The 23,264-nt window shown below is 39.4% G+C and overlaps 1 long non-coding RNA gene across 1 annotated transcript in view; it reads right to left on the reverse strand.

Moving 5' to 3' along the window:
* Nucleotides 1-23,264, reverse strand: part of LOC126088769 (uncharacterized) — a 1,027,531-nt gene that overhangs the window by 33,918 nt on the left and 970,349 nt on the right. Inside the window, exon 5 of the long non-coding RNA XR_007520128.1 lies at nt 5,684-5,855. This is a non-coding gene — a long non-coding RNA (uncharacterized LOC126088769). The remainder of the gene's footprint in view (nt 1-5,683; nt 5,856-23,264) is intronic.

Below are 23,264 nucleotides of genomic sequence, written 5' to 3' on the forward strand. Positions count from 1 at the left end.
TTCTACCGATCGGAGCTTGGAATGTCAGATCCCTTAATCGGGCTGGTAGGTTAGAAAATTTAAAAAGGGAAACGGATAGGTTAAAGTTAGATGTAGTGGGGATTACTGAAGTTCGGTGGCAGGAAAGCCCGTTTTGCCAGTGCTAGTCTGCTTTTGATGTCCTCCTTCCTCCGTCAATGAGTGGTTATTTTGCTGCCTAGGTAGCAGAATTCCTTAACTTCATCTACTTCGTGACCTTCAGTCCTGATGTTAAGTTTGTCGCTGTTCTCATTTCTGCTACTTCCTATTACCTTCGTCTTTCTTCGATTTACTCTCAATCTATATTCTGTACTCATATACTGTTCATTCCATTCAAGAGATCATGTAATTCTTTTTCACTTTCACTCAGGTTAGCAATGTCATCAGCGAAACATATCATTGACAGTCTTTCACCTCAAATTTTAATTCTGCTCCTGAACCATTCATTTATTTCCGTCATTGCTTCTTCGATGTACAGATTGAACAGTAGGGACGAAAGACTACATCCCTGTGTTACGCCCTTCTTAATGCCAGAACTATGTTCTTGCTCGTTACTCTTATTATTCCCTCTTGGCTCTTGTACATATTGTGTATTACCCGACTCTCTCTGTAGCTTATCCCTACTTTTCTCGGAATTTCGAACATCTTGTACATTTTATATTGTCGAACGCTTTTTCCAGGTCGACAAATCTTATGAACGTGTCTTGATTTGTCTTTCGTCTTGATTCATTATCAACTGCAACGTCAGAATTGCCTTTCTGGTGCCTTTACCTTTCCTAAAGCCAAACTGATCGTCACGTAACACATCCTCAATTTTCTTTTTCATTCTTCTGTATATTATTCTAGTAAGTAACTTTTATGCATGGGCTGTTAAGCTGATTGTGCGATAATTCTCGCACTTGTCAGCTCTTGCAGTCTTCGGAAATGTGTAGATGATATTTTTCCGAAAGTCAGATGGCATGTCGCCAGATTCATACATTCTATACACCAACGTGAACAGTCGTTTTGTTGCCACTTTCCCAATGATATTAGAAATTCTGATGGAATGTTATCTATCTCTTCCACCTTATTTGTTCTTAAGTCCTCCAAAGCTCCCCTAACTTCTGATTCTAATACTGGATCCATTATCTCTTCTAAGTCGACTCCTGCTTCTTCCTCTATCACATCTCCTCCCTCTAGAGGCCTTGAATGTCCTCTTTCCACCTGTCCGCTCTCTCCTCTGCATTTAACAGTGGAATTCCCGCTGCACTCTTCATGTTATCACCCTTGCTTTTAGTGTCACCGAAGGTTGTTTTGACTTTACTGTGTGATGAGTCAGTCCTTCCGACATTAATTTCTTTTTCGATTTCTCCAGATTTTACATGCAGCCATTTCGTCTTAGCTTCCCTGCACTTCCTGGTTATTTCATTGATCAGTGACTTTTATTCTTTTGTACTTTCTTCTTTCATCGATCAACTCAAGTACTTTTTCTCTTACCCCACAAGTTCTTCGCAGCTACCTTCGCTTTTCTTTCCAACTTCTGTGATTGCCCTTTTTAGAGAGGTCCATTCTTCTTCAACTGTACTGCCTTGTGAGTTATTCCTTATTACTGTATCTGCATTCTTAGAGAACTTCAAGCATATCTCTTCATTCCTTAGTACTTCTGTATCCCACTTCTTTGCGTATTGACTCTTCCGACTAATCTCTTAAACTTCTCATCACTTCTACATTGTGATACGAGTCTTTATCTGCTCCTGGGTATGTTTTACAATCTAGTATCTGATTTCGAAATCTCTGTCTGACCATCTTATAATATAACTGAAATCTTTCCGTACCACCCGACCTTTTCCAAGTATACCTCCGCCTCTTGCGATTCTTGAACAAAGTATTCGCTATTACGAGCTGAAATTACAGAACTCAACTAGTCTTTCTCCTCTCTCATTTCTTGTCCCAAGCCTATATTCCCCGTAACCTTTTCTTCTAGTCCTTCCCTTACAACTGTATTCCAGTCCCCCTGACTATCAGATTTTCCTTTAAGCACCGTATTACCATTTCAATATACTCATATACTTTCTCTGTATCTTCAGCTTGCGATGTCGGCATGTATACCTGAACTATCGTTGTCGGTGTTGGCTTGCTGTCGATTCTTATAAGAACAAGCCTATCACTGAACTGTTCACAGTAACACACTCTCTGCCCTACCTCCCCAGTCATAATGAATCCTGCTCCCGTTATACCATTTCCTACTGCTGTTGATATTACCCTATATTCATCTGACCAAAATTCCTTGTCGTCTTTCCATTTCACTTCACTGACGCCTACTATATCTGAGCCTATGCATTTCCCTATTCAGATTTCCTAGTTTTTCTACGATGTTCAAGCATCTGATATTCTACGACTCGACTCTTATTCTGCATAACGTAACCCTGTCATGCTTAACTGGTATTTTAATGATAAAAGGAGAGTTAAGTTTTATTTTCTGTATCGTATTCCATTCCTATAGTACTGTCAAAAGGTTAAACAGTGTACTTAAACTCTACAGTTCCTGTTATGTCAAATTAACACTTGGTAATCAAACAAATGTTGAGTGTAGAATAAATTTCTTTTATTTCTGCCAATGATCACAAAACTTTTGGTCCTTAAGACTACAAGTTTCTGTCAGCAATTATCATTTTCAGATCTGCAGCAAAATGAAATACAACTAGTAAACTGGTTTTTCTATTGTTCTAAGGCGTAATTTATTCACTAGCTGTATTTCATTTCCCATGTTTTGTTGCGAATCTGAAGATGGTTATTGCTGACTGAAACCGGTATTCTATAAATAAAAAATTTTGCGATCATTGGCAGAAATAAAGCAAATGCGTTCTACGTTTCCTGTGTTTAATCTGCAACCATGTCGAAAGTTGAATGTTATTTCTGCATAAGTTACAAATTTCCTGTTACAGTGTGAAGAAAGTACATTTTGTGAGAAACAAATTGCGTGACAGTTTATAAACTCATTACCTGGAATTATTCTTATTGTACCACTTGTACCAGGATGTGGGAACAGGAAGGTCATGACTGAATTAGGGTTTGTGAATGCATCAAAGAACTCGAGAAAATCTTGTCACTTGTTCTGGATATGGGTCATAGACGTCAAATAGGGATGATGTTTCTGTGAACTTCATGGATGGATGTGGTGGTCGGGGAAGGAGCTATCCATTGTTGTGAAATTAAAATGAAGAATGGAACTTCCTGGCAGATTAAAACTGTGTGACGCACCGAGACTCAAACACAGGATCTTTGCCTTTCACAGGCAAGTGCTCTGCCAACTGAGCTACCCAGCACGACTCACGACCCGTCCTCACAGCTTTAATTCCGGAAAATTCTGGAAAAATTAAGAATGTTGCACATACCAGGACTTGAGCCTGCAACCTTTGGTCTTTAGAGTTAAGAGGATGAGCCTTACTACTGTTGTGATATGCTACACATTTTTGTGAAATTACAATTAAATCACATGACAATTAAGAACGTAGCATTTGCTGGAACTCGAACCCAGAACCTTCGGACTCCAGAGCTTAGGGCTATGACTTAGGTGCTGTTGTGGCGTGCTAAGTTGGTTGTTTGGTTGGTTTGGGGGAAGAGACCAAACAGCGAGGTCATCGGTCTCATCGGATTAGGGAAGGACGGAGAAGGAAGTCGGTCGTGCCCTTTCAAAGGAACCATCCCGGCATTTGCCTGGAGTGATTTAGGGAAATCACGGAAAACCTAAATCAGGATGGCCAGACGCGGGATTGAACCGTCGTCCTCCCGAATGCGCGCTAAGTGTTGTTGTAAAACAGCAAAAGAGATGAATATAAAAACATTAAAAATGCCAGTACTCGAACCTGTAACTTTCAGACTCTAAAGCTTAGGTGTTGTAATGAAATAATGTGATGTGATACGGCCTTAGAGGATCTTCGCTCACTTGAGCTATTAGACTACATAAGACCTGCTATGACACTGGGTAATCAGGCTGTTTATGACCTTGATGACTACCAGAATGTTTAAACCCCCACTACTCCTTATAACAGATTATCTATAATATATTGTATTTTAAAATACAAAGAGCGATAAAATGTATTGACTCCTTTTTATAATTATATCTAATTGATACTAATTCATATCTTTTCTGTTACAAAGACCAGCATTTTTAGCAATGCCTTGTCACTGTTTCCTTCAGTGTGAACAATCCACAATCACAGATGTGTCGCTGAAATTCTCTTTCGGTTATTGTTGTTGTTCACCAGAATAGCAATGGAACCCCTACTTATTACAGTTAAGTCCAGTAAGTCACAAAAATATAAATGAAACAAAATTTTATTTTCCACAATGCTAAAAGCCAAACAGATATTCCTATGTGAAAAAGTTACATTCAGTTTCTTATTTTTTCTCAGTTATCATTTTTCGTTAAAGACGTCGGGACCATATTTTAATTAAGACAATGGCTGACGTTTTTCAGGACTCTAGAGCTTAGGTGTTGTTCTGTAATAGTGTGGCATCATATGGCTGAGCGAAATAATCTGCAAAGGAACGGCACAGCTGAATAAAAGGTAACGAGAAGAGAGCAGTTTCACCAAAAAATTCATCCTTATAAAATTTACGTGACATGATGGGGACGTTTAGTCACACAGCAGGGGTGGCTTACCCACCCCGCGTTGTTTGACCCCACAGGCGGAGTGTTTTTGCTGCGAGTGGCGTCACTGTTAACGCAGCTGACAGACATCCCCCCGGCAATCAACTCCAGTTGGCAAATATTGGCACTGCATAAAGCTGGAGTGTTTGGCTTGCTCCCACAGGAACTTCTGCTCTTTGAGGGATACAAACACGACCGTGTTTAGCTTTATTAATTAAAACGGCCCAGTAATCGAAACGCCGACAAATTGCTTCACGTGGCCCACTGAGATGTTGACATACCGATCTGCATGCATCACCTACATAGTAGGCCATTCGCAGTAAAGATGAATCGGATACAGAGTTGTCAACATTTACAGTTGTTTCACAATTGAAAATCAGAATGGAGTATCGAGGTAAACACGCCACATCTGATCGGAAGTTATCTTGCTACAAGTATCATGTTGACTGCCACCACGGCTTAGTTTCCTTACCTGGCAACTACATTAAATGAACCAGATTACAGTCATCACAAAGTTTTCATTTCAACAGTTACACAAGAAACTACAGTAAGGACCATTATCACTACTTTAATTTTTTTCATGACATTATATACAAATTTTGGATTAGTTACCTGCCAGCGGTTTCCTTCAGCACCGTTAGCTAGTAGTACCCAGCGGACTAATCTATCAAAAACTCCAAAAGTTGCTTTGAATTAACTTAAGAATCTACTAATTAACATTATCTACGTTCGGCAAGAGTCTTTGCCGTTCCTTTAGTCGTATGGAATGATTAATGCTCATACTCTTATGAGATCACATACTAAGCAAATTAATGTCTAATTGTGAAAATTAAGGCACGAAGTTTTAACTTCAGACTACAAGCGCCCTGATTTACCATTATGACTTTCAAGTTGTCCAGCTGCTCTTGCGAAATTGTCCGGCTTCAGTTGGTAAAGATATATACTGTATATTTATTTACAACAAGAAGTAACGAAACGATTGTAACTTACTAAAAGTTATCTTTTACTTCTAGAGTATTTAATGATACTTACTAGTCTGGTTAGGCTCCTTCGCATTTATCCTGCGGATGTGCGTCGTTAACATTTGCAGGGCGTGTTAAACAGAGCAGTATTTTTCCTGCAGGGTCTCCCCCGAACTCGAACAGAATGTAGTCCGTGTCCAGATCATCCCAGCATACCACGCGAGCCAGCAGCCGAATTCCATCTGAAAAACGCTGGGTGCAGGATTAAAAAGAACTAGACGACATAAGGGATAAAATACAAGTCCAATTAACTTGTCCTCTCTCCGGGTCTCGGCGCTCTATCTTATAACGAGAACAATTACATGTTTTAATTGCATTTTTGTTGTTTATTTGCCGTTCCTATTTTCCTTCCATTTGTCGGTCGAATGTACAGAATGAGGCTACCATTACCCTTATCAAATGACTCTCTCCTGGAAAACGTTGTGGGGAGGGGAAAAAGAATAGTGTAAAGAGGGGGATGGGAAACAGAGCAACGGTAGTAGATATTTGGTAAAGAGGACAGAGACTGTCGACTGCATGTGCAGTATGTTCAGTTTTTTATATTATGTGACACAAACCTTTTTGTGCAGCATAGCCGTTTCCTCACTTCTCTGTCACAAACTGTATTTATTTTACAAGTGTTGCAATAGCTGGAAGAAGACGATTTTTATTTAAATATGGTTATAGTATAGAAACAAAACGTGATTTAATTGGTATTAGACTGACGTGATTATGATTTAATTTGGAACGCCCTTAGTAACAGTTCTGTCAGACTAAACACGTAAACTGTAACTCTTATTGCCTTTTATTTGCTTGCTGGTATAATAACCGATTAACAAAACGAAAACGTAAATTTGTTTACGTTCAGAATATACGAGTACTTTTGTTGTCTAAGAAAATATTACATCGCAGTTGGTGCAGTGTTCGTCAGGGCTCCTGGCTCTACACCATGTCTCTTTGTCATTCTGTTCATCTGCAGATAAGGATTCATTTCAGACGATAAGGAAGAGGCCACTAGCGCTTCTCATGCGGATGCTCGTAAGCATTCCATAGCGCAGGATGAAAACCATTCCCTTACAGTCTACTAAAAGGAAAGTCATCAACGTTAAGCACAGCGCGGGGAAAGTAATGTGACAAAATTGTTTCTTACTATAAAGATACTGCCCTCCGTAGCCACGTGTCTTGCTTCTCTTCCCTTTCTAATCCACAGATAAGATAGTGGTGCGTCCCCAGAAGATTATCTACATCCTGAATTGGCACCGCTACACAAGCAGTTGGCTTAGAACTCTGTTAAAAGTACAAGTCATCTTTTAAACATAATTTCAGTTTAGTTTTTTTTTTACTACTACGCAAAACGTTTCTATTTTTCTTATAAATAGATATAGTGTAGCAACAACGCAATTAAAAGTGATTAAGTCTTGCTCCATCACGATTGATGACTTTATCAGTCTCGTTCCCAACAAGCGTTCAAAAAAAAAAAAATCACCAAAAAGTTACCAAATATAACGATTAGGAAACAGTATGATTGAGGCATTTTTGTCGACTTATTCAACGTCTCTTATTGTCAACATTATTTTTCGTTCTCCATTAAATTATACCATTCTTGATGCCTTCTGAAGTTTACAAAGCAGCAAGAGGTGAAAGATAATTCCAAACAGGGTTAGTTGAAAAAACTGCCAATTATTCATGTCGAATTATATCTAAGTGACCACTGAATTACAACCAAGTGTGAACTATGCCGCTGATCATGCGCCTGGGCCGGCCGGGGTGGCCGAGCGGTTCTAGGCGCTACAGTCTGGAATGGCGCGACCGCTACGGTAGCAGGTTCGAATCCTGCCTCGGGCATGGATGTGTGTGATGTCCTTAGGTTAGTTAGGTTTAAGTAGTTCTAAGTTCTAGGGGACTGATGACCTCAGAATTTAAGTCCCATAGTGCTCAGAGCCATTTGAACCATTTTTTGAATCATGCGCCTGGTTGAACAGAACTTTTGGAAGCTACTATCCAGACTCTAGAGCCAATGGGCACAAGACGTTCCTGTATGACTGACATTCATGTATAGTCCTCACGAACGCTTATGTAAATTACTAACACTGGGTACATGTATCGATTTCCGTTAGAATTTCGATTTCAAACTCTCGACAACTTTTAATTTATCCAGGCTCAACTCCCTTATTACCTACCTTGCTGTAAATTCTTCAGTTTTAATCTGCAGTTTGTAACCAACAACTTACGGCCAGAGCCCACGTCTGCCAGCGCGGCATGTTTTGTAGTATAAAATTTGACTGGTGGAACATAAAATCCTTTAATAACAAAGACCAAGAGCTTACAGAAAATTTGAAACATCACGAAATCTCTGTACGTAGTGTCCAACAGACAAGGGGCGAGTTGTAGAAGGAATATGATCAGTATTTATTCATATATAGTGGAGCCGAGGAGGAGACAAAAGCTAAAGGAAGAGTGCCGATACTTATCCACAAGAAGTACAAAGATCATGTTGAAAAGTGACAATACGTCAATGAGAGAATAGCTATACCAAAACTAAAACTAGTTCACCACAAGTTGAATATTATCTCTCTGTTCCGCCCAGAGGACTGTAAATCTTGGACTGAAAGAGAGGCCGTCAGTTAGCAACTATAAGAAGTTATCAGTTTCATTGTTTCAAACGAACTTACCATGATAATGGAGGATTTTAATGCTTGTATTGGAAATAGTCTCAGCTCTGGAGTTTAGTAACGATATGACGAAGACTTTCTAAGTGATAATGGTGAGATTAATACCAAATTATGCTCAAGCAACGAACTGAGAATAAATGATTCCTTCTATGACCACAAGCAACAGCAGATATACAAATCTCAGAAAACAAACGATCATATATCTACAAAAGTTCACACGGTAACCAACAGGAACATCCATCCCTAGTCTGTACTGGATGTTAAGACTATAAACACCGCCAACATAAGGAGCGAGCACAGTCCATTCATGGCAAAAACCAGAGTGCATGTAGCAAGGAACAAGAATGCTACAGAACGTATCTTAAAAGAAAAAAAATTAATACAGAGTCCCTATGGAATGAATCTATAGGCATTTTACACCATAAACGATTAGCAGAGAGAGTAAAAGAGAACGGCATCAACGCAGGGGTTACTACAGACCAGGGTTAGGAGAAAGGCCAAGAAAGTACTGAAGCAGTGGCTCAAGAAGCGTTAGGTACACTAGCTATAAATCATGAAAGCAAAACAGATAGAACATCGTGGTTTTGTAAAGACGATAAGGGATGCGCATAAAAAAGATGTTTGCTTATTTGAAATATAAAACACTCGAAACAAGAATCTTTTGAGGTTTACAAAAGGAATCACTATTAATCATTGCAAGAAGGGACATCTTTTCTAAAAATATTGAACATGAACTTTAAGGGCTGCAGAAACAAATTTAAAGAACGATAAGAAAACAGGGGAAAGAAGTCAATGAAATTTTGGAACGACATAAATGAGGAATTATGGGTTAAATAATTAACAGAGTTATTTAAAGGTAAAAAACTACCAGAAAACGGAAAGATGTTGGAGATCAGCATACCAGTAAATAGTAATGTAACTGTTTCACATACAGAGGGAGACGAAGCTGTAAGTCTGCTATAAAGTATAAAGTCGCTGGGGAAAGATAAGATTTCCAATGAAATACTAAAGTATGGAGTATATCCACTAATGAGCAATTAACCAAGTTAGTTTACTATGTTATAGCTCGTAATAAAATTTCAAATGAATGGAGAACTACTATCACTAGTCTCACGTACAGGAAAGCAGATAAAGATTCGTCAAATTACAGAGGGATGAATCCACTCATTCCATCTCTTAAACTTTTAACAAAAGTAATAGGAAATGAAATGTAAAAAAAACATTATAACACTTGCAGAGGAGCAGTATGGTTTTAGATCCAGTAGATCCAGTCCGGATGCAGTGTTCATTGTTAGACAGGTTGTAGAGAAGTCCACTGAATACAAAAGATCGGATTTCTTTGTTTTATTGATTTACGGAAGGCTTTCGATGGGATTCAGTTAACAGACGTGGTAAATCTGCTCTAAAATCGTGGTATTCCTTCCAACTTAGTAAAAACAGTTATCGAACAAATATAACTAGGCGAGAATTGGTTCCAGGTTAACTAGAAGTATACAGTTAAGAGTGGTACTAGACAAGGTGACTCTCTGAGACCCTTACTTTTCAATATAGTCATGAACGAGTGATGACATTGGCTGACAGTATTTAAAGACTGGGGAGCAATGAAATAAAAGACATTCTTTATGCCGACGATGCAGTTCTACCAAGAAGCACTAGGCATAAATGGAACAAACACACAGATAGGTTGCATGAACGGAAGATCGTGAAAATCGTAAGAAATAAATCAGCAGCTGGCAATAGAAGTAAAGGCGTCAAAGGAAAAGAAGAAGTGACAGCTTCAAGGTAGACTGAGGCGCACTGAAAGGAACAGGCATTGGCCTAGAAAGAAGGGAAGAATAAGAAGAGAAATATGAATCCAAAATCTCTGTCTTACCATTACATAAACTATCTGAAACTTTCCTGTGTCTCCAAGGCTCTTACACGTACATGATCGTCTATCATGATGCTTAATATAAGTATTAGCAATGATTAAATTAGGCGCTGTGCAAGGTTCCTTATCTTTTATTTCTTCCATCCAGTCCATGTTATACCATTACTTTTCCTTCTCTTCCTTTTTCTACTATCGAATTCTAACCTCCATTAACAATTAAAACTTCGTACCCCTTAACAATTCGAATAATTTCTTTCATCTCATTATACATTCCTGCAAAGTCTCCGTCATCTATGGTACTCATAGGCACACAAACTTCATACTGTGTTGCTCGTAATCCTGTAGTCACAAGACAAGAAATTGTATTGTTCCCCTGCAACTGCCTTTAACTAATTTGAACTATATCTAACTTTCACCTGCCTATTTTTCATTTCAAAATCTGTAACTTAGCAACCTGATTAAGGGATCTAACATTCCATGCTCCGACCCATAGAATGCTAGATTCGTTTTTCCTGATGATTACGTCCTCCTGAATAGTTTCTGTCCGTAGATTAGAATGAGAAACTATGTTACCTCGAGAATATGCTCCCCAAGACGATGCTGTCTTTATTAAAGAACACAGTAGAGCGGCATTTCTTCGTGAAATACAGAGACTAGAGTTAGCCTTTTTTCAGCCGTTCGCTATATCCACATAGCAAGGATGTATTGGTTAATTTTACAGTACCAAACCATCTATCGTGCTGCAACAACAGAAAAGACTGCTGCACCTCTTCAGGAATCATATGTTAGTCTGTCCTCTCCGCAGATATCACTCCGACATGGTTGTGCTGATGGTAGCTATCCGTAACGCGTAACGCTGTGGCATGCAAGCCACTTGAGCAAGGCCCATAGTTCATGATTGGAAGAGTAAATTAAGATCAATCAATTCTGATGTACAATGGCTCCTTTTGTTACCCCCTTCAGTGTACATCAGTCTCCTGTCGCTTCGTTTTGAAGGGCATCTCTTTGAAAGAGACCCTCAAGTTATTCAGGAGGAATTGTTGCTTATAATGTCTGAGACAGTTTAGTTCAAAGTTGAAGCTTCCCTCGTGGAGTCATGCAGTACCAAGCGAACCAAGCCAAATTAACTACGACCAGTGCAATACATCAGTTACTGGCCGCGCTGGTAGCTATTGTGACCACTAGCGCTGTTTCCGCGGATGGAATGCCTGAAGGGTAAATAACGTCTTTCATTGTTTTGGGAGCTCACGAAATCGAGGAGTCCTCTTGCAGACCTCGGGGATGTACAGTCGCGTGTCCTCCAGACGGAGGTGGTGTGCTAAAGCGTGTTCCTGAAGTCAGTAGTTGCTGACTCTGAGTGATCAGCGAAGTTACTTTTCCAGTACGGAAGATGTACAAGAGTTAGAAGTGCTTCCTGTATGCCAGCATGTATTTCTGCTAAGACACTTCCTGGTTTTCTCGGAGAGTGTTACCTGTAAGTGAGCGAGTACGTGCCTGGTAGGCAGAGCCGGTACATCAGATCACGGAGCGGAGCCCGTACCTAGCTGGAAGGTCGTGTTTCATACAATGAAATGTACCTGTAGAGATTTTACTGGAGCTAATAATTTTCATTTGTTTCCGTGGAAATATGAATGACTTATTTTTGTGAGAGTTTTCCTACATTGTCATTGAATTGTATTTCCGTTTTGTTATGTGGAGGTTATCGACGGTAGTTACTAGAAACCAGTTCGTGGCGTTGAAGAAACTGTATGAAGTGTACATATTCCATGTCAGTGGTCAGATCTATGAATCTTTCTGAAAGCATTTTTATTGCTACAGGACACTGATTAGTGATGCAGAAGAAGTGAAAATATTAATCCTGTAAGGGGGTAACTCTTACTTAGATGGTCCGTAAATGTGTAGCTGTACACAGAATAAATACACACCTGCCACTAAACGTTTACAATTAAATATACTGAGCAATACATAGTTCGTTTAATCTTGCGTGCAGCACATTGCTAAGTGAGCGTCGATTCATGCAAAGGACATGTTGGTGACTTCGGGTGGCGCCGTGGAAGCTCCGAGGACAGACGAGAAGGAATGTTTCAACACCAATTAGTATATGTCATCTGCAATAGACTCTGCAACAAGACAGTCAAACGCTGGTAGGTCTCCACTGGTTCTACAATTATGGTGTTTACGTTCTCAAAGGGTACCTTATGGGAATGTTGTACCAACACCGTTTCGCACTGACTTTGTAGTCTATGACAGATGGACAAGCAAGATGCCTGTGAAAAACATGTTGCCAGAGCTGGAATATTGTGGAATAGTATGGTTCAAGTGCCGAATCTGCCTTTGCCAAAGACTGGACTGCCTTGGTCGCCTACGTGACCAAAAGAGGTGCCCTGCCGTAAGAAAACCTGGCCAAGCAAACTATAAATACTTCTCGTTTGGACCCTAGCTATACCTTATCTGTGACTGCTGCCAGCACTGAGACGTACTTCATGCAAGTTGACAGCCCCACTGTGGACCAATCAGCTTCATCACGTCTAGCTGCCTCACCTTCTAGCTACTGGGCTGTGCCATTCAGCTGGGACCACCTACATGGGGACGACGAGGGTCAGCGTTTACCATCATCATCTCAATGGGCTGAGTGAGAACAAACTGTTGAATTGGAGAGTTGATCTGAAAGTTCAATTCGTGAAAGTGGGATTGATTTGAGTGAATTAAGGGGTGACACTACAGAAGGATATGCTGGTTTGCGCTCAGTTAGGTGTGGGCAGTTGCGACAACTCGACCCGAGATGATGAACCTCACAGCCGTTTTATTAATCTGTTCTGGTTGGACCGATTGAAAGACAAATCGCTACCCTTAAACTCAGATACGGAACTGAAATTACAAACAAACAGTTTGTGTAATGAGAAAAGAAAGGCTGTCATAAATGAGTTTTGGTTGTCGGATCTTATAAAATTATTAAAGAATTAATAATTGAGAATGTTACCTATCCATGAAATTGAGATTACTGGTCCAGATTAACCCCAATTTTATTTACTCAGTGCAGAGTGCAAGCACACACGTGAAAGGAAGTCACACATTAATGTGATAAACGAATTACAAAAATAAAAGGAAATACAACATCGAGATTATTTAACTACATCACAGATCTGCACAAGTCCACAAGGGTGAGTTAAGAATAAATAATGATGATCTCAACAAGCCTGTCCCTCAAAAGCAAAATCGCTGTTGGACATGAAATGATTGCTCTAGTCATACTAGAAAGGAGGAAAGTCATCTGACCAGTAAATATCTCAGCCCGCTCGGTATTGTAGGAGCCCTCTACTGTCAAACGAAATATGACGTTGCGTTGTTTAATCATATTTTAAAAAACGGTCGAAAACACTTAATCACTCTCCTCCCGTGATAGCCCACATTGCGAGACACTTTCACCAGAATCGATGTATCAGAGTGACAAGACGTGTGCCTGCTGTGGCAAGCTGGCAGCAACATCCGATCAGTAGTGGAGTGATTTCTTGAAATGCAAGTCTGCAGCTCTCTCCCGCATCTCAAAATCAAGTTTCTTCTTCCACATACCCCGCAAAAGCATCTTCGTCTCCGCCCAGTGATCAAGCACTTCCACTTCGTTTTAAAAAAATTGTCCGCAAAAGATCATCACAAAAGTTCGCCTACCAGTGGGAAGACACAGCAGTCCAACTTCGTGATTAACCGATGACATTTTAAGACACAGCATTCCGACATCAAAAGTAGCAGATAATTGTTTTAGTCCCTCTATGAGGCGCCTTCGTATGCATGAAATATTGAGAACCATAATTCCGAACTCCCACCTAGCAGATCTTTTGTTAGCCACCCAGTGAACTGCCTCCCCACACTGCGAGAGAGAAAATCTGTTTCCCACATGGACTGGCATCTGGGTGACGTCTTACGTCCCCCACAACATGATAAAGAGAAACATTAATAGTAGTTGCCGAACAGCTTTCCCACCAGAAAGCGGCGAAATGACTAACTTTGACCCAGTATGGCTTCCACTATTTTTCTCAGAAGTCTAGTCAGCGGAAATCACACCACCAAGTTATTCTTTGAGCAGAAATACTACCTCGTAAAATAATTTATTTGACGTTGACCAGACGCACAAAATTGTTCCCCAGACAGAGCTTTTTTGAAAGAGTCTCACCCCACACAGGGTGGGGACTACAGTTCTAAAGAACCTAGGTCACATACATTTGCACCCTTCTGGTACTACAGTAGGCAATTCATCGTGGGTAGAAAATTCTACCTGCCAAACAGCAAACAGACTACTGCAATCTGCATCAGGTGAACGTCTTTGGAAGTCGCCTCATCACCCATGAAGTTACATGAACAGATACCAATGAATCGGTAAATCATCATACGGATTTCACAGTGTAATTTTCTGGGGCATAGCACGCAATGCACTCATTCTTCACCAGTGTTTTGTTTTAAACGTGAAAGACCTAGGCATTAAGCCAGAGAATGCAGCCAGTGTCAATTGTCAGCACTCAGGTATAAGAATTAACAAGTGTTTCTAAAACTGTAGCAGTGTGTTTTGTATTAAGTCCATTTTCTGTTGAATTGTTTCCTATTTTCGCAGAGACAATGAGCAAACGGAGGAGCAATGTGTTATGATCGCAAAGGTGATTCATGGGTGGCTCGAAAGAAGGCAGATAAAATAGACTTGTATATGATACGAAGATTTCTCGGCGTATATGCTGCTTTCAAGATCCTCGGGTGTACTGCCAGGCGTCGTAAGTCCAGCGAATAACCATTCCTGTGCCATCAGGTGGTGCTGATGGAATGATATGTCTGCTCCGTGTTGGCGGTATTCATAACTGCCGCCTGCCGGTCCCGAGTTTGGACCCGTGTCGTGCTCGTTGGGTCGGGGGAGGGGTGGGGGCGGCGTGTGGCTGAGGTGCCTGTCGCATCTCACGTCCCTAAGTCGCGTTCTTCTTTGATGCAGCTTAGTACTGGTTCCTCAATAGTACTGGTTGCTCAGTTGAAAGCCCATGTCTCTGCTGATTAAATTATCAGCCACATGGATTTCAATCACCTCTTTGAAAATGTAATCCTAAAATTTATCGGTGGTAGCCAGGAGTTTCGTTTGCTAGTAATTCATTTTATGTCCATTTTCATTGCAATTTTCTGCTGTTACAGACTTGTTGGGCTGCAGTAAGCGGATGTGGCTTTTATGTTCTGTACATAGATCTCCGTTTGCCCAATATAAGTGTTCCTGCATTAACATGGAACTTGGTACTCTGCTTTTTTTTAAACCCACGTCGTCTTTCACTCTCTACCTAGTAAAGCTAGTATTTTGGTTGGCGGGTAGAAATGTGGTATTATGTGGTTTTGTTTCAGTAGTCTGCCAGTTTTTTAATATACATTGCCAGCAAACGGTGTGAAATCGTTCTTCATATCGTCTTCTTCCGTGTTTCCGGTCTCCGTGCCGTTATTAGAGCTCCTGCGTCACAGGACCGCCGTCAGATTCTGACTTCGTTCGTCAAAAATGGATTGTGCCCTGTGTAGTAGAGTGTAGTAGAGTGTTGAGCTCCCTGTTCTTCTGCTAAGAATGGTGGCACCTGGAGACACAGAGATCTAAATCGATGTGCGCTGGCTCCACATACACCAGGCAAGCTCTCACTCGGGCTTATGCTGAACTAGGACGTCGAGATAAGGAAGTTTGATATCTTTTTCTATTTACATGGTGACATAGATCTTTTTGTGGACGGAATTCAGATGTTCTAAGAATTTCTGTAGTTTTTTGGGATCATGTGGCCACATGACGAAAGTCGTCATCGACATACCCAAGGAAAAATATGTTTTAGTTCGGCAGCTTCCAGTGCTCTCTCCTCGAAAGGGGCTGGCTATGTGTACGCCATCAGTCTGCTCATAATATTGGAAATTGAAAATAAAGTATGTCTATGTCACAAAGTGTCTACAAAACTCAAAAATCAAGATAAAATCTAATGAATTAGAATCTTTAGAATTAAAAATAGAAAAAATACTTAATGAATTAGGTAACACTAATCCAAAAATATAGAACTTAATTAAACAATTTCAGAAAGAATTAAGTAAGAATTTAAAAGCAAGTTATATGATTTTGAAACGTCCCCCTTGAAAAATTATACAAGACTGTGCTTAAACTGACACACAATATTTTTTAGCGCAACGCAATCTGACTTTCAGAAATCCCTACAAAGGAATGGCCCTGACTAACATTAACCTGTACCTTTCACAAATCACTTACCTCACCAAATATCTTCGTTACTCGAACTACTGCAATACAGCAAGCGCCACTACTGCCAGCTAAATAAAAGATACAAACTACTGAAGGGACTAACTACTGATAGGCATAGTTAGCAAATGAAAGATTTTAATAGAGAACAAACAATGTATTTACCTTAATAATCATAATATATATGCCATCCAGTCTTACAAATTTCAAGTCTCCGCCATTTCTCTCCCCACATCCACCACTGCTGGCGGCTCACCTCCAACTGCGCAACGCTACACGCTGTTCACATCCAGCTGCCGCTGCCCAACACTACAATGGCAGACAACAAAGCAAACTAGCTACAGACTGCACACAGCACAGCCAGTGATTTTCATACCGAGCGCTACGTAACGTTGCCGATAAGAAAACATAAACAGCCTACTTACATAGTCCCCATGCTCCCCACAAAAAATTTTACAAATTGTTTTGGACAGTGGCCATTAATGATTTGATAAAATTTTTCATAATTACAATAACAAATATATCAAATGCACACACTTAATGATACAATGGTGGTCAAAAGCCAAAATTTTCTCACAGTTCATAAAGACAGTCCTGATCATTCATCACAGTAAAACTGCCATTTCTTTTCTCAAAGTCTGAGCAGTAAAAGACAATGCACACGGAAGTAGTGGATTTCCATGCAGTCTTCAAGAAGTAGTGTTGTCCTTCCAACGGAAAGACAGTGCTGACTCTTGACATGCTGACAGGTAATAGGCCACAACAGAGCAAACCCACAGCAGAGTCAGTCGAAGTATTGAAGAATATTGGTCGGTAGGTCATCACAGAGTAGACCCACTGTAGTCCTGGTAGAGATTACGGTATTGGTGCGCCACCAGAGGAGCAGACCCACTGCAGTCTTTGTAGATATAATGGTATTGGTGGGTCATCAAAGATGCAGACCCACTGTAGTCCTTGTAGAAATAATGGCATTGGTGGGTCATCATAGATGCAGACCCACTGTAGTCCTTGTAGAGATAGCCATCAGCCATCTGTTGTGACTGTGCAGGTGCACAATCACCATTGAAGAGTTTTGAGGATAATATAGCAAGTCCATAACCACCACTTGTGCACTCACAAAGTTTTTGGAACTGTCCTTAGAAGTCTTGCAGACAATATCGCAAGTCCATAAACAACCACTTGTGCACTCACAAAGTTTTTGGAATTGTCCTCAGAACCAGCAATGCTGTTATCCAGTCCCTTGCTGAATTATTAACACACATGCAAACACTAACAGTCCCAACTTCACACATATTGTGCATTACTATGACCAACAGAAATGTGTGCAGTGAAATGAATGCTTACAAGTTACTTAATTTGATGAACTGGTGTCAATTACAATTTTATAACATAAAAATACAATAACAAAGGTACAAAATACATTATTAAAAACATAACAATACAGATAACATTTGTAGTAATACAGGCTTTACAAAAGAATAGAAATAACATATACATCAGTGTTACAGGAATTATGACATGAGTACATACATAAAAGATCAGAATAACTTGCGAAACATCAACTTCACACATGAGCATTAAAACAAAACAGAATAAATAATGTCTAAGCATATTTACAAGGTAAATAACATTTTATTAATGCCAATTATATTTGAGGATAACAGTATTCCTCATCATAGTGAATATAGCTTAGTATTAGAAGAAGAAAAGCTTCTATGAAACTACACAGAGACAGGAAGAAAACAAATACACAAGGGTACACAAAAACATAGTGGGATAACACAAAAGGAAAGGACAGGGTTTGTTTTCAGTGTAACATTTGGTACTGCAGTCCAACCCAAAACTTCATTCCATAGATCTTTCGTCTTACTTCAACCTTTGCTTCCACCAAAAAAATCCTATCCAAGCATGCTTTCTGTATTTTTCTCGTATAACCTCTCAGTGCATTTCTTCAAATTCATCGCAACTCATTCTCTTATAGGCTACCCCTTCTTAAGCTAACTTAAATCTACTGAGCGCAGATGCTAAACTAAGGGATGAGGCAATGCAGCAGCACAAAACAATTAACACGAACAGCAATGACAAAGAAATTCAAACTGGCAAAGTAAGCAACAATATTACAACTAATATAAGGCAATGAGCAGCAAACAAGAAAAATAAATCAGTAGTAAACTGGCTTAGAAGAGTAACACAAAGTCAAATTCAGTAACACTATGCCTGGCAAACAGCAGCAGTAAATGCTATAACTTATACCTAAGCATGACAAAGCTCAAACAGAAAAAAAACATTACACTAAAGACAACAGTGCAGACAAGGGAAATGTATATTCACATCTTAATGTCTATGTAATTAAAGTGGTGCACCACAAGAAGTTATTCTACCAAAAAAATTACCAAGTAGTTGAAAAGAAAATTCCGTATGCAATTCCTGTGAAGGGAAACATCTTTTTATGCTCCTTCGTTTTTTTTAAGTAGATTATAAAATGGTTATTTACTGGATCTGTAGGCGTAAAATATTTATATTAGTACATCTATAAAATTTTATTTTAACCAATGCTGCAGTGCAGCTACAAACTTGATATTAAACAAAATGAGTATATAAATACATAAAGCAAGCCATATGGCATTTCTCTCAACTAGCGAGACAAGAGTCATAATCAGGTGTATAGACATAAAAATATTTCTCGCCATTTTATTAGACATTTCAGTAAATATCATAAATTAAGAGCTCCACAGTGTTATCATATGTTTTCAAGTTTGAGTGTGTTGTATTTGCGATGCTTTCTACAAAGGAATGTCAATGGCAAGGATAATGGCCTCCCCCTTTTTCTTCTGCCTGTGCCGCTGAAAAGGCACCACTAATGGCTTTTTCTCCAGGCGTCTGACACAGGTGGGTGCCCACGACGCATTACGTGCAGGTGGTCACTTAACTTTCTTACGGAAATATTTATGACAGCAGTTTCCGCTACAGTGACAGTCTCATATACAAAATTTCACGGGTCGAGAATTTGCGTTGCAAATGTGTAGAAACAAAATCTTACGAATATAACAGTGTCCAAAAAATTTTCGCCGGCATTGTGATACATTCACGCATATACACACACATTTCATACCTCTTAAAGTACGATTCTTGGTTTCCAATAACCTTTTTTCACAAACCACAGTCCCTAACCACTACTCATTATTCCTTACCTTATTTGTCGACACTTCAATATTTCATCATAACAGATATGTAGCATAATCAAATAACTCATATAGCATCAGCGTATTGATCATAAACATACTGCAACAGCATAATACACATAGTCATCGTAATAATAACATCATAACACCTCAGTCAACTCTCAAAATCGTCGTAGCTTCCTCCAATAATTTCAAAACCTAAAAAAAATTCTCTGCTCATTTCAGTAGTGTCATCTACTTCAAACGTACTTTAAAAATCATGATCTCATACCAAATATATCATTCAAAGTTCTCATAATATCACAATGGGTCTGAAAAAATATGAACAGTTCACAAAGTACAGACAAAATACAATTTCTTAAGTGTGAAATTACACAACGGTGTAATTACGTAAACATCTGTCACTGATGTAGTAAAAAAATGTTTGTCTCTCAGTTAAATGATCAGATAGCTGTGTAATTTATGTATTAGAGAAATATGGTACCGATGTGTAAAGTTGTATAAGCAAATACCATATTAGCTAGGGCTCCTTGTGCTTGCCACACATGATAAACAAAGTAAGCGTGTACCCCCCTGAGGATTAATTTAATTATACCCTCAGGTGTTACAGATTATTGCAATGGAATAAAATGTATCACGGAAAACTTTCTTTGTAATTCAAAAACCTTTAAAAATAAATGTTTTAAGTATAAAATTAACCACTCAAATACATGTACTGTAGCGCTAAACTGTGCGTCTTGTTGTAAGATAATCTCTGTGGAAGTGTCGTAGTTGTCGTCCTCCGAAAGCTAAGTTCTGCAGAAGTCAATGTACTTACCTCATGATAAACAAAAGTGAAATGCTTTGCGTATAGATATCTTAGTTATTACGCTTATTGCTGTGATGAAGAAAGTACTGTGCTGTAACGTATTGTTGTGCTACGAAAAAGGCAGTCTCATTGTAGCTATACCACAAAACTTACTACTAAAACATGTTTTACTTTACAGAAGAAATCAGAAAAACTGTGCAGATATAAAACAGATACACCGCAAAAGCAACATTGTAAATTGTCACTCATTAGTAGTGTCGTGATAAAATCGTTTAGTTGTCACATAAACTAACCACTGTGTCATCTGGTATCTCTCAGAAAGTACTTTAATTCAGAATGTATTTTCAAGTAAACCAAAATGTTGCATTAAAGTCTCATTAGCAGTACTGGTAAATGTTCTAAGTATGTGAGCCTTATAGTCGTTACGTAATCGTGCAACTAACAAGCAAGAATGCACCCACACAATAACACTGTGTCGTCTGTTCACAATAATAATGCATTCGTAATTTCTGTTTAAATAAGTTCTCTTGGTTCTTGACTGGATATTTAACTTCAAACATTGTTGCATGGTAACAGTTTCTAAGTCTGACAATGCATAGTAGAAATGTGAAGTGAAGAGTCTTATGGCAAAGACAAAGTTAAAAAGCAGATTATCTTTCAATAAACGGTTTTACATATGAAATGTGGTGTAAACCTGTACTCTTCCTAGTATGCAGAGTTCAACTTCAACGGAATTATCATGCGGTATACGTCTGTGAGGAATGCTGGAATTTTTCTCAAGGTTAGCGTCTATGTTATCTTTCCCTGAGCCAGCGGGCACAAGTGGCTGCCTGCGGTGCGAGTCACTGTCTGTTTCTTTCTTGGCGCGCATCGTTATTGGGATTAGGAGACCTAACTTCTACAAATTCGCCTTGCCGAGAGGGCCCAGCCCTGTTTAAATCCCGCCAGTTCTGATGAAATTCACGTCTGTCGTTACGATCACATCGTCTGTCGTCATGTCGGTAGTTCCTGTAGTTTCTTTCTTGTTGGTTAAGTGGTGGAGACTTTCCCCCTGAGTCGTAACTGCGCACTGGACCGTTGCGTCTAAAGTTATTCTGTCTCCCTTGATAATAATTCTTTTTTTTCCCATATTGTCTGTTTCTCTGATTGTCTCTGTGATAGTCATTACCGCGGAGAGGTGATCTTTCCCTGTAATTATTACTACTCTGCCAGCGGTTGTCATACGGGTGGTGTCTGTTTCGGTCACGATTTACATTGAAAGAATACCTTTGTCGTATATTATTTCTGTCATCGCGGAATTGTGACGGATGTGATCTGTAATTGTTGTACTCCTATTTTCGCGTTCCGCGATTGTCAGTGTCAATTTCCAGTTCTTGTAAAAGTCCCTGAAAAGCTTCAATGTCGTATTTGCAACGTCCTGCCAAAATAATATGTTGTAAATGTTCAGGTAATTTGATTAAGCAAATGCGTATGTGTTCTGAGGGGCTGTATGGGTTTGACAGGTACTGATTCTTGTGCAACATGTCTTCAAAATATTTCACAAGACTGGAAAATTCAGATTGTTCGAAATGTTTCATCATTATGATGCTATGTTTTACTCGTTCTTGTGTAGCTTGAGCCCAATATGCTGAGAGGAAGGCATGATAAAATTCTCCTTCACTGTGACAATCGTGAATGACTGAACGCATTCTTACAGCTGGTTCATTCTCCAAGTAGCCACACATAAATTCTAACCTGTGCTCCAATGACCAGTTGGGAGGAAAACAATGAGAGAATTGATGGAGCCACGCTTGTGGATGAATGTCGTTGGCAGAATTCTTAAACGTTTTGAATTTACGTGTAGTAATGAACAGCTTATAGTCAAAATCATCGTGGAGGCGAGTAGCATATTGGTCATTGTTACGTCGTGTCGGCGGTTCCATCTCAATATTCGGTGTACCTTGCCAATTTCTTTCATAATTTCCGAAGTGCCCTGAGTTATTATTTTGTGGCTGTTCCGTATTTCTATGTCCCTCTTCCCGTATTGGAGCGCGAGTGGCCTCTGAAATACGTAATTCTTGTATTACCTGTGTCAGATGATCTTGTACTTCCCGGATTTCTCTTTGGTGTTGCGTATTAATTTGATTCTGATTTTGTTTGAATTTCCTAATTTGTTCGCACTCTTCTGTATCAGTGATGGCTACAGGTCTTGTGTCATTCAGATCATCATCTACCTTTGCAGATAAGTTAGGGAACTGATCCGAAAGTTCGGCTACTTTCTCCGATAGTGTACTTATTTCCTCAGTGTGTTTTTCTGAACCAAGTTTCAGAGTGTCCATTTGTGTTGAAATCGAATCTACTGTGTCCTTTAAGTTTTCTTGAGTTTTTGCAAGTTGCGTAACCGAATCGGCAAATGCAATTGAGTCAATTTTAGCTTGCAAGGTGTCGTGATTTTCATGGACAATAGTGATTCTGTATTTCATTTTCATGCCGCGATAAAATAGGTTGAAAATGCTCACAAATTTGTGTTTTTACATCATTACAGACATTTTGACATTTCGATTCAATGTTATGTAACTCAGTAGTTAAATCTTCATGTGTTTGTTCAAGCTTATGTTCCACTGAGTCTAACTTTTGAAACTTCTGTTCCATTGTGTCTAACTTTTGAAGATTATGTTCCATTGTGTCTAACTGTTGCTGTGTTTGTCTCTGATTTTGTTCCATTGTGTCTAACTTTTGAAGCTTTTGTCCCGTTTGTTGCATTAATTGTAATAACAATGCACTGGTGTCTAAAACATGTTCCTCAGTGCTTTTCGGCAGTGAATTTACACCGGCAACATTCACATTTCGACAAGCGGAA

Source organism: Schistocerca cancellata, chromosome 1, assembly GCF_023864275.1.
Source record: "Schistocerca cancellata isolate TAMUIC-IGC-003103 chromosome 1, iqSchCanc2.1, whole genome shotgun sequence".
Classification (NCBI taxonomy): domain Eukaryota; kingdom Metazoa; phylum Arthropoda; class Insecta; order Orthoptera; family Acrididae; genus Schistocerca; species Schistocerca cancellata.